Below are 11,393 nucleotides of genomic sequence, written 5' to 3' on the forward strand. Positions count from 1 at the left end.
AGCCTGGGCCCCCACCCCACGCTCAGCCTCCACTTGCCCCACCCCCTCTGACCCTGGAAGCTGGTGGGCAGACGCTGGACATGGAGACCCGCCCTGCCTCCATCAAGGGCCCCTCAACCCCAGCCAGGACCCTCCCTGTCCTTCCACCCGGCCAACTCATCCCAGCCCCCCGCGGATTCTCAGGACAGTCTGGTTGTCCAGCCTATGGGTGACTGACCCACAGTTGCCCTGACTGAGGATATTGGCCACTTCTCCACCCAGAGGGAGGGGAAGAGAGAAGGCCAAGGCCTAGTTTACCAGGGAAATGAGTCCAGGCCTGGCTGCTTCCTCCTCCCTCCCTGAAGAAAGAATTCAGTCACCCGCCCTTCGGGAGTCCGGACCCAGGACAGAGGCCTGAGGTGCCATCTAGGGGCATTCTTCAATGAGAGGGGACAGCTCAGAGCTGGGGGGATGTTCCGTATGCACTTCCTGCCTGCTGAGCTCAGGAGTCTGGGGGCCAGGCAGCTGGAGACAGACCAGCAAATCAGCAGCAGAAAATAGAAATGACATGGACAGCTACCACCTGGCACCTGCCTTAGAAAATGCACTGAGCACGAAGGAAGCAGACGTGCAATCAGCCAGGCGACACTGACACTGCGTGGATGGGGCAGGGATTCAGAGCCCAGGCCCCCGAGGGGCGGGTCCCAGGCACCTGCTGCCACGCTTCCCAGAGGGTGGAATTCTCCATTGTGGGGTGGGGCATCTCAAGGGCTGTAGAAACCAAGGAGCTTGAAGCAAGGAGCCAGGGATCGCCTTGTCCAGAAGGGATTTGGGGGTGCAACCAAGATGCCACAGAACATGTATCTAAAAGTAAAAGTGAAAAATGAAGGGAAGGCGGAAAGAAGATGTGTCTAAGTGGAGCCAGAGATGAGCCCACAGCTTTGGCTTCAAGCTTCCCAGCAGCAAAGGCAAAAAGGGAAAGGGGCGGTTCCCACACATTACTAGTCTATGGGTCCTACTCCTGAAGCCTCCCTCCCATAGCGGACTGCGGATGCCGGAGGAAAAGAGCATGTGGAATTCCTTCCCAAGCTGTGCACAATCAGAGCATTGCGCTATCCTGGGCTCCGGGGCTGCCAAGTGAAACAGCCCCCACTTGCCAGGCCCTTAGCCCATGCCTGGCGCAGCCCCCTGCTTCCTCCTCACAATAGCCGGGGCACTTGAGGTCGGGGTCTCAGCTGTCACTCTTCTGACCCTATACATAAGGGGATGGAAGGAGGGAAGCCAGCACTTCGTGCGGACGTGGTGGTCCGTCTGCCCCTGCAATGCAGATGCCAGCTCTGTGCAGGGACCCCATTCCACAGCCCCACGTGTGTGGGGGGACCTGTCCTCCCATCCAGGTGCCTCCCGGATGTGGGGCCTCCACTGAGGGACTTGGTTTTCTGCCTGGTGGCTGCCCCTAGCACCCTCAGCTCTGTCCTCCCCACCCCTGGCCAACTGGGCTCCTCCCTGCAGGCCGGGCAGCTGCGGAGGGAGCACGGTGCTGAGCGTTCAGTCCTTTCAGTCTGGCCAGCCGCTGGCCCAGTGGCTCTGAAGGTGCCTGGAGAACCAATGGCTGAGGCCCCCACTGGGCAGTCCAGGCCTCTCACGTGTGTTCAGCAAAAGAGAAAGCTCCTCCCCGCCACCCCACCCCTAGAAGTCCCCTGCCCCTCCTGCCCTGGGCAGGTGATGGCTCCATACGGGCCAAGCCTGGATGCAAGTGGATGGAGGCCAAGGACACGGGGGTCCCCTGGAGTGCACACAGATGGTGGCATTCATTTGACCCGCTGTGGCCTCAGGAGCCCCGAGCCCATGTGGGCCAGAAGGTGCAAGAGTGTCCAGGAGCCCAGAAAGCCCTGGGGCTTGTTCCTGTTACCCCAAAACGCATGTGCTGGCAACAGCCCCTTTCTTGTGCTCCACGGTCATAGTGGGGGCACCTGGCTTCTGCTCCCCGCAGGGCTGGGGCTAGAATCTGTTTTTTCTCTCTCGGTATCAGCTGGCTCCACCAGCCGGCGCCCCTGGAGAGCCAGGCAGAAGTGAAGGCTTTCCACATGCCACCTCCACCACCTCCTCACAGGGCGGTCGCAGGCCCCGCAGACCCAGAGGAGGAGAATGAGCGCCGCCCTGGACGGGGCGTGGTGAGGTTCTAGGAGACCGCTGGATGGGAGGTCCTGCGTCCACAGCATCCTCCACTCCTGTAATAGGAAATCCGCCCTTTGCCCTGGCCGCCTTGCCTGGCCCTCCCTGGAGCACACTCCAGCCACCAGGCTTGCATTTCCGAGCCCTGCTGTCGCTTTTCTCTCTGCTGTCCCAGTCCCTCACGCTGCGTGCTCCAGCCCGCCCTGGAGGCCAACCCAGTGGGCACGTTCGCTGGCTCCCTGTGCTGGGACCCGCCTGCAGCCTCTGCTGGTTCCAGGCGCCTGGCAGGAGGCCTGCGGGTCCCCATCACCAGCGGCTGCAGCTCCCTCCCCATTTGGCCACCAGCCCCAGAGAACGGCTCCTTCCCTCCTAGCTTTTCCTGAGCTGGGCCCACGCCTTTGTCCTGTTATTAAACGCTCCTCTAGTGGCCCACATGGAGGGGCCACGCTATCTGCTTCCCCCAGGAAGCCGAAGGGCCGCCAGCTGTCACCCACAGGTCTCCGGCCAAGGGGCTGGCCCCTTCAGACTTCCACAGCCAAGAGCTGCTTTGAGACGGTCACTGCCCTTGCGCTGGCTCAGTGGACACAGGGCTGCAGGCTGCAGCTCCAGAAAGACTGGACCCAGCAGGGGGGCCGGCGCCAGCCAGCCAGCTGAATCCACAGCCACCGCCGCGGGTCCAGGCCCCCTGCAGCCTGGCTGCCCTACACGCAGGACTGGGGGCCACTCAAGGCCACGGGTGGGGCCGTCCTCCTCAGTGGAGATGGCAGCAGCCCCCCACCTCCTTCCCCACCCTGGCTCCTGGGTCCCACAGTGAGGCCTCCCGGGTACACAGCCTGGGTGAGGGGTTGGCTGCTCCAGATGGCACATTCCGACCTTACGTCCCCAGCCCAGCAGAGCAGGGGTGTCAAAGGGGAAGGGGCAGCTCAGGGAGGCATGAGGGGTGGGGTGCACTTCGGAAGCCTTGAGAGGTGCCTTGAAGGCTTGAACCTCTCCTGGGGGCAGCAGGAGAGCCATGACTGTGGCCGGGCACCGTCCCCTTTTAAGAAAACTGCCCTGGCAGGGCGCAGTGGCTCAAGCCTGTAATCCCAGCACTTTGGGAGGCCGAGGCGGGTGGATCACAAGGTCAAGAGATCGAGACCATCCTGGTCAACATGGTGAAACCCTGTCTCTACTAAAAATACAAAAAATTAGCTGGGCATGGTGGCGCGTGCCTGTAATCCCAGCTACTCAGGAGGCTGAGGCAGGAGAATTGCCTGAACCCGGGAGGCGGAGGTTGCGGTGAGCCGAGATCGCGCCATTGCACTCCAGCCTGGGTAACAAGAGCGAAACTCCGTCTCAAAAAAAAAGAAAACTGCCCTGGTGGCCGCTAATGGAGAAATGGAGGGACAGAGGCCGTGGAGGGAGGAGACTCTTTCGCTGGGGTGTGGAGGGCTTCTGGGCAACAGTGCAGCCCAAACAGAGCACGCCTTGGTGAGAGGTGGATGGAGCTGGATGTTGAGGGTGGGACGGGCACATCGAGAGGCAGCCATACTAGCCACTCCTGCCAGCCAGGCCTGGTGGCTGGTGTCACCCTCCCAGTCCTGGATCTCAAGGACACCACTCCCCAGGCCCAAGTGGCTGAGTCACCTGTGCTGCCTTGAGGGTACCTGGCCATTGGCTTGGGCAGATTCGTTCTGATTTAGCCCAAAATAATGACTTGGTGGTTTTCCTAGCTGCAGCCTCCAAGCTTTCAGGCCACCTCCCCTCCCCGATGTCCCTGAGCTGGACCTGAGACTGGCCCAGAAGAGGGCGAGGAAGACTAGGGGGTGACGGGGCGCAGACACCCCCTATCTGCACCAGGACCCGTGGGGCAGAGCGCACCCTGTCGTTGCCCTGGGCACCGTGGCCATCTGCCAAGGGACAGATAGATGGTCCTTCCTAGTCCTCAGGCACTCACAGGGTGAACTCGGACCTTCTCCTGGGTCCCCACAGTACCCCACACCAAGCCCTTAGCGTGCTCGCAGCGTGGAGGTGGGCTTCACCTCTCAGCCCCCCTACCTGGGATGCCACACACCTCTTCAGGGCCAGGGGAGTCCCCTCCTAGGGCTGCCATCCTCAAGGCCCCCAAGGATGCGTCACTCTCTCTCACCCCAAGTCACCCAGGAGGGTTGACCTCAGTCACACGTCTGCCCCTCCAACTGGGAGAGCCCTGGAGCAGGGACCGCATCCCACGCCTCTGTGATTCCTTAGCCTCGACCCACTGTGTGAGCACCGACGGCCACAGCACCTGAGACCTAGCCAGAGCGTCCCAGTTTCCTGGGCACCCGCTGTTCTCCCCAGCCTCTTCCATGCGTGCTGGGAAGCAAGATCTGTCATGATCTTGCACAGAAGGACAAGAAACAGAGAGGTTGAGTAAGCTGCCTGACGGTGTCTCGCTCTTGTCACCCAGGCTGGAGTGCAGTGGTGTGATCTCAGCTCACTGCAACCTTCACCTCCTAAGTTTAAGCAATCCTCCTGCCTCAGCCTCCCAAGTAGCTGGGATTATAGGTGCCCACCACCATGCCCGGCTAGTTTTTGTGTTTTTAGCAGAGACGGGGTTTCACCATGTTGGCCAGGCTGGTCTTGAACTCCTGACCTCAGGTGATCTGCCTGCCTCAGCCTCCCAAAGTGCTGGGATTACAGGTGTGAGCCACCACGCCCAGCCCCCATCCTCCATTCTGATGGTGACATTGGAAATGAGATGCCAGGACCCCAGGGGTTCAGGTGGCCAACCCAGCTTTCAGTCCCCCAGTGTGGCCGGAGAGGTTGGAAGTCGGACATTTCGGGGAAAAGTGCTCCCCTCCCCTCTAGTCAGCAGCCACTGGGGTTTCAGGCTCTGGGAAGGGGAGGAGAGGGTGGGGAAGACTGAGGCTTATTATTCTTCCGGGGACGCGGGGGTGGTCGTTAAGATGGGACCTGGCTTCCTAACTGAGGGAAGCTGAAGAGAAGGGCCCAGTTCACGGGAACAAGGTGCGGGTTTGGGATGCCCCGAGGGCCCTGGGTGCAGGAGACTGGGCTGAGAGGCAGCTGTGCTGCTGGGGCTCACACCCACACTCTCGATGCCATCTGTGTCCCCAGGGCAGCCAGGTGGGGCTGGATGCGGCAGACACGGTGCATGGCTTCCCGGAGGGGCCTGCCCAACAGGTGTAGGGGCTCAGTGAGCACGGGGCCTCGGCCTGCAGGTGAAGCCCAAGGAGGCGGTACAGCTCCACCTGGCTGCCAGAGAGGGCGGCCCCAGCCCTATGACACCTGGGCCTGGGGGAGCTCATGGCTTTGAGGGTGTTGGTGGCCGTGGGGGTGCCCTGGCTCTGGACTGGGCTGCCATGTGTTGCTATAGCCACCAGAGGGCAGCAGAAGGGAGCCGTTCCGCCCTGGGGAGCTGGAGCCTGTGCTTCCTGCAAGGCGGGGAGACCAGGAGGCCCGCAGGGTCACTCGAGGCCAACGTCGGATCCGGCTCCACCGCTGCTTCCCGCTCGCCTGGAGCCAGCCTGGCCCTCATCTGCGCTCGAAGGGCGCGCTGCACCCGACCAGACATCTCCAGCCCGGAGATTCAGCTGCAGCCCCGGCCGCCAGACCCACGCCCACTTGGAGCCCGCCCCCGCCCACCTCCTGTCTGCAGATGGGGAAATTGAGGCCCAGCCAGGGCAGGGGATTGGCTGACGTTTTGCAACAAATTCAAGTCAGAGACAGGCCCAGCTGGGGCTGCCAGCGCCGAGGCCCGCTCGGGACACTACTGGCCAACACGGGGCCCAGCACCGTCCCAGTCTCACCCAGAGCTGGGTCCTTCCGGCCCGCTCCGCCCGCCCCCGGGGGAAGTGACCCTCCTCCACCTCCCAGGGCCCGCAGGAGTGGGCAGGAGGCCCCTCTGGGCCGGGCACCAGGTGCCAAGTCGCTGTGTCCGCCTCGGGGGCTCCTGTGCAAGGCCATTTCCAGTTCTCCGTGTCCTTCCTTCCATTTGGGAGGTCAGGCTGCCGGGCCATGCTGGTTCCTGTGGCCCTAGGGCCCGCCCAGCACAGAGCGTGGCAGGGAGGGGGGAAACGGGGGTGAGGGAAGTGAGTCACCCCTTGGGACACTTCCCTGCTCAGTTCCTGCCTCTCTGCAGCTTCTGTGAGGCAGGTCACACCTGCAGGGGGGCCTCGCTGCACTAGGACAGGCAGGGGGTGGGGACGCCACCTTTTCATGGGCCCCAGAGAGGCCCTGAGAGGGACACCGGGTGACAGATCCAGGGGCCTCCTTGCTCGGCCACCCCGCATCCGGCCCCAGCTCAGGAGGGCCAGTGGCCTGAGTGCTGGGCTCTGTGGCCGGAAAAGACTCACGTTCCAGAAAAAAGCCGCTTGGCAGGTCCGAGCAAGCTCATGCCGCTGCTCCCGGAGCCGGCGCGGTGCGGCCTCTGTTTCCCCCGTGTGCGTGGGGGTGGCGTGTTCGCAGGGCAGGGGCCCCCACGGAGCAGGGCTGAGGCCTGCGCCGGCTCGGCGGGGCGATGAGGGAGTGACTGGCTCCCCGGCCATGCCGCAGTGAGGCCGCCGAGCGTCCGGCCTGGCGTCGGGCTCCGGCTCTCAGCCCGCCTGGCCCCTGTGCGGTGGCCTCAGGCCGGCAGGGCAGGGCGGCCGTGGCAGCCATCTTCCCGGGGAGCTGGGGCCTGGCCAGCCGCGCTTCCCAGCGGCCTCCTCCCGCGCTCTGAGCTGCATTACCTCATCGGGAAGCCATTCCAGAAAGGCGCTGCAGCGCCCTGGGAGCGGGAGAGGGGAGAGCTGCGTCAGCGTCCTCCTGGCAGCCTCGGTGCCAGACAAGGGCAGGCGTCACGCCTCCGGGTGTCTGCCTGCCGACTGACTGCTGGGAGAGCAGCTGGCTTTTGTCAGCGTTTCGGGGTGACTGGGCCGGGCTGCAGTGGGCAGGTGGCGTGGCACGGCCCGTGGCCGGCCAGTTACCAGGTGGGCAGAGGATCTATTTCAAGAGCCGGAACCAAATGGCCAGGCATGAGGGGAAGCCAGGTGCAAGCAAGCTCGAAGGCAGAGACCAAGCCCTGACTCTGCAGTCCCAGGCCTCAGTTTCCCCCAGGCCAGCCCTCGTCACCCCAACACCTGTCCTCTGCCTTCTACAGCCACAAAGAGCACCGGACATGAATGAGCAGGTGACTACACTCCCTGCTGCCCGTTGGAATAAGCCACCCGCAGCCGGCTTGCAGGGACCTTTCTGGACCACAGGGTCAGGGCTGAGAGGGGTGGGGCTGCAGGGGCAGCGGAGGCTCTGGGGAGGGAGGAGGAGCTTCCTACCTGTGGAGGAGACAAGGGCTGCTCCCTGCTGCGCTCCTAGCCTTCCTGCCCAGTTTGGATTCCAGAAACACCTCTTGGTGCCTCCGCTTTCTCATCTGGGGTGTGTGTGTGTGTGCGTGTGTGTGTGTGTTCTGTAGACAGGGTCTTGCTCTGTCACCCAGGCTGGAGTGCTGTGGTGCAATCATGGCTCACTGCAACCTCTACCTCCTGGGCTCAAGCAATCCTCCCCCCTCAGCCTTCTGAGTAGCTGGGACCACAGGTGCACACCACCATGCCTGGCTAACTTGCGTTTGTCCGTTTGTTTGTTTTTGTAGAGACGGGGTCTGCTACGTTGCCCAGGCTGGTCTCAAACGCCTCGGCTCAAGCGATCCACCTGCCTCAGCCTCCCAAGTGCTGGGATTACAGGCGTGAGCCACCTCACCCGGCCTGGTTTTATCATGTAAAATGGGTTGACAATGCCCACCCCAGAGAATGGTTGAAAGGACTCGCAAAACCACGTAGGAGACACAGGCAGACAGGCACTTGTGGGGATCCATGAGTGAGCCCCAGCGCCAGCTCCCCTAGGCCAGCTCCCCTAGGCCAGCTTCCGGTCTTCACACGGTCTGGGCCAAAGGAGTCTTCCTAAAACAGAGGACTGTGTGGTGCGCTTCTCCACTAAGAAACCTCTTCCCTCAAGTCAGTGACACTGTCCTCCAGCCCCACCCAACTGCACGTGTGCCCAAGCTCATCATACCTTTTCCTAAACTGTGTCTGTCTGGAAGACTCCTACTCACCCTGCAAAACTCCATGTGAGATGCCCACTCTCCCACCTAAAATGCCTCACAGGATTGCTCTAAGAACCAAGTAGCATACAAGTGTGAATTGGCACTCATGGCTGTCCCTGTTACTTATTAGAGCAACCATAACCAAGAACGCAGCGGTGGGCAGGAAGTATCACTGGGGATAGGAGTTAGCAGGAAGTTTTTCTGGCTTGGAACTTAAGCCCAACCTTGGCAAATGGTAGATTTTTCAGAGGAGAAAGGAGGAAATTGGAGGCCAGTGTGGCAGTGTTAAATATGGCTGCAAAGTCCTTGGTCCTTCTCTCGTTGAAGGGTGGGCCCTGTGGCCTCTCCTCTTGAATCCAGGTGGGCTTGTGACTACTTCAACCAAGAGAATTCAGCAGAAGTGCTGCCGGGTAACTTTCAAGGTTCACTCATAAAAGGCCCTATGGCTTATATCTTGGAGTCCCAAGTTGCCATCTAAGAAGGAAGTTCAACAACCTGAGACCTCCATGCTGTGAGGAAGTCCAAACTCCATGAGGAGTCACATGGGGGTATGCTGGTTGACAGTTCCAGCCTTCTAGCCAGCCCAGCCCAGACACCAGCCATGCGAATGCAGAATCCATCTTGGAAGTGGATCCATCAGCCGCAGGTGAACTGGCCCCCAGCCATCTGAGTTGTCTCTGGTGGGGCACAGAACCCACACAGCAGAGTGGAGCTGTCCCTACTGTGCCCTTTCAGAACAGACTTCCTGAGCATAATAAAGTGGCTGCAGTTTTAGTCATTGTTTTGGGGCTGTTAGGCAGCACTAATTAACTATAACGGGTGAGAAGAAATCAGAACTTCCTGGTACTTAAAGCCAGCCACACAGCCCCTCGAAGCAAGGTTGTCCCAACCTGGAAGTCAGTCCCAAGATCAGGTTCTCCCCACTGCTCTCTGCATTCCCCAGCCCAGGCTGGCCCATAAGCAGTGCTTGGGACATGAAGTTGCTGGAGCACTCCCAAGCCACTCCCCACACCTGGGAGGAGCCTCCCTCCTCAGGATCGCAGGGTCTTTGCAGCTGGGATGACTGTGGACCCAGAAGCTCTGGAGAGTGATCCAGGTTCTCTGTGTCATGACTATCCCTCTGTGCCTCAGTTTCCCTACCCATGGAATAGGGCACAAAACTCATAATCTCTCTGACCCCTCTCAGCTCCTACCCCGCTTCCCAGAGGCCTTGTTCATTCTCACATGTGTCTCCCCCACGCCCTCTTACCCACATGACTCTGCCTGCCGTGAAAGCAGAGGTCATGACTGCAGTCTCACTGCTGAATGTTCCGAACCCGGCACCCAGCCTAGGCTGAAGGATGGATGCCACTGGTGTTTTCTGAATGGATCAATGAGTCAATCAATAAATGGAGTGAATGAATGAATGAAAGAAAGAGCTCTTTTTATACTCACTTGATCCATTTATTTCCCCTCCCATACAATAAGGATTCCCTTATTGCAGCCCCAAGAGTCTCCCCTTGCATGCCTCACATGACGGGGAACTCACCACCTTTAAAGATAGCCTATTTCCTGTTGGGGCAACTCTGATCAGAGAGTATTTCCCTGAGCTGGCCTTGCCTTTGGCCCCTCCCCAGGAGAGAGGAAGGAAGGGGGAGGCAGAGGAAGGAGTCCTCAGTCCCCATGGTCCACAGAGCTTGCGTCTGGTGAGTGCTGAGAGCAGTTGGAGGGACTCCAGAGCTCCAGAAACCCCTTGGCTCTCTCTGTGCCCGGCCCAGCTAAAGTCCCAGGGTGGGCGGGGGCAAGGCACTGTCCTGCTCTGCCCAGGGCTCAGCTGGGGCAGGGCCAGCGCACCAGGAGGTCCACAGGGGCAGAGAAAGCAACCGGGCGGGAGCGGAGCTGGGGCAGGACAGGTGGTCTGTGCTGTTTCCATGGCTCCGGTGCCTCTGCCTGCCTCACTGGCCTGGGAAAAACAAGCCAGGCACTGAGCAAACAGCGCCTGTGACTGCCCCGGACAAAGGCTGGGCTGTTCAGGCAACCCGGCGGCCAAATGGGCCTCCCTGGCGGAACATCGGTTTAGACTAGGCCCGTCGGGGCTGAGCTGCCAGGCCCCACAGCCTGTCCCTTGGGTCTCTGGGGAACAAGCTAGGGCTGGTGGGGGTGGGGGAGCGGGGGACAGGGAGTGGAGGGGAGGGGCTGGGAGGGCAGGGGCAGGCACTACCCCAGTTCTGCCCTCTAGGCACACAGCTCCCTTGCCCAGCCATTCAGGAGAACGAAGACAGCACAAGCTCAGTAGATAAAGGAAGAGGGTTTCTCTATCCAGCCGCAGTGACTGGAGCTCAGTAGCCACATACCCCATGGGCCTCCCACCCTCCCGAGGGGCTCCCCTAAAGAGTGGCCAGTCCTGTGCCCACGTGTGAAGGATATTTTTACTGCTACTGTGGACAGATGCTGTCTTTGGCCCCAAGCCAGGCAAACCCAGAATGCCAGAGTGCAGTGCGGGAGGCGGTCCTCCCTGGGAGGGAAGGGGCTGGGGACAAAAGCCCTCTACAGGGGCAACTCAGAGGGCTGCCCTCCTGGCTCTGGCTCCTGAGACAGAGCCCAGGCCCAGGCAGTGGCTGGCTCCGCTAGCAGAGTGCACTGGACTGGCCGAGGCCCTCCCTCCCCGGGCCCCCCACGTGAGTGCTGTGGCGCTGACATGAATCTTTGCTCTAGGCTGTCTTCTGGGGAGACCCAGAGTGGGACAGGAGCTCAGGGAGAGGCCTCTGCCAGTACATGGGTCACAATGGCGTCTGCCGTCCTGGAACTCAGAGGCAGAGAAGACGGGACCCTGTCATCCCAATCACTGTGACTCTGCAGCGTGGGAAGCCGAGGAGCCGAGGGGCACTGAGGGTACAAGGACCCAGAGCTGAGGGACTGGGCTGGCCTGCAGGGGAGAGGCTGTGATTTTAAGGAGAAAGGAGATAGAGAAGGGGCCCAGGGCAAGGGGTGCTGTCTACAGAGCAGCCCCCGGGGCCTGCAGAAGCCCCCTTGTCTGTGTCTCCATGGGCTCCCAGGCGGCAGCGTTCCCAGCACCCTTCCCCCTGCCCCTTCCCCACTTGAGGCTGGACTACTCGCCTGCCTGCGGGAGAATCCGTGGGGTCTCAGCCCCACAGCCCAGGGGCAGCAGCACGCTCTGCTGAGCTGGCAGCCACGTGGGCCCCCA

This window comes from Sapajus apella, unplaced genomic scaffold (genome assembly GCF_009761245.1).
Source record: "Sapajus apella isolate SASKATOON/1434 unplaced genomic scaffold, GSC_monkey_1.0 scaffold123, whole genome shotgun sequence".
NCBI classification, from domain to species: Eukaryota; Metazoa; Chordata; class Mammalia; order Primates; family Cebidae; genus Sapajus; species Sapajus apella.